Below are 1263 nucleotides of genomic sequence, written 5' to 3'. Positions count from 1 at the left end.
CTTGCTTATTTACTATTGACCCTATTAATTCATACATTTGAGCTGAGCTAGTGTCCTCTGCACTTTTTGTGTGTGGGCATTGGGTTTCCTCCATATGTTTCTGCATTTGATTCTTTACTGCAGATTTTATTAATTCAGGGATTTCTTTTTTTATTTCCAATCTGAGCTCCTCTATACCTTTCTTCAGCTGTTTCTTTTTTCAGAAGCAGTTGATTCATTGCTTTCAGCTTTGTGATATCCATTTTGTTCTTGTTAGTGTCCTCTGCACTTGTTATGGGTGGGCTTGGGGTATGAGATTGCATTTTGTTGTTCTTGTCATTTTGTGTAGCACTGTCTTCTAACCTTTGTTGTAGATCTTTTTTTTTGTAGTTATAACCTTACTACCTACTGAAGTTCAGGTGTAGATCTACAAAATTTGGATTTATCCAGTTTTGCCTGGCTTGGGTCTGGCTGCTGTGCTCAGCTCTTTCCTGTTGCTGCCCTTGGGGGTGAACCTTTTATGCCCCCTTGGCAAGATGTTCTGCTCCTGGCCTTGCTGGGTGGTTCTGACCCTACTCTCTCTGCAGGGATTGCAGGTGCAGGGATTCACCCAGGCCTGTATGGCAGCCCTGAGCTGAGTCTGGAGGGGACAAGGTGGAGTAGGGGGAAGAGGCAGCTCTCCCACACACTCACTGGGCCTGGGCTAGGACTGCATCTGGGGTTTCCCAGAACGCAGCAAAAATTCCTATTCTGCAGGTGGGGGTGGGGGGTACTATGGTGTCAGGGGAGATTCCCAAGTGGGTGGAAGAGAGTCTCACCCATGCTGCGCCTGGGCTGGGACCAGTAGGTTCCGCTGGCTCAGGGTAGCCGGAAGCTCTCCCACACACTCACCGGGCCTGGGCTAGGACTGGTTCACTGCTGTGATTCTGATGAGATTTTTTAAATAGGTGATGTCTTTCTTTTTTCTCTAACCACTTTTAATATTCTGTTCTTATGCTGAATATGTGGAATTTTGATTAATTTATACCTTGGTATAGATTTATTTTGTTCATGGCTACTTGGAGTTTGATATGTCTCACTAATTTGTATGTTAATTTTTTTTTTTTTTCGGTTCTGGGGTTTGAATTCACGACCCTGCACTTGCCAAACATATGTTTTTTTTTCTACTGAGCTATCTCCCTAAGCCCATTTTTTTAATCTTTTATTTATTTATTTATTTGGCACGTAACCTCATCATGCATCTTGGACTCATAGTGATCCTCCTGCCTCAGCCTCCCCGGTGCT

This window comes from Octodon degus, unplaced genomic scaffold (genome assembly GCF_000260255.1).
Source record: "Octodon degus isolate 3935 unplaced genomic scaffold, OctDeg1.0 scaffold00111, whole genome shotgun sequence".
NCBI lineage: Eukaryota > Metazoa > Chordata > Mammalia > Rodentia > Octodontidae > Octodon > Octodon degus.
This window is presented reverse-complemented; position numbering follows the sequence as displayed.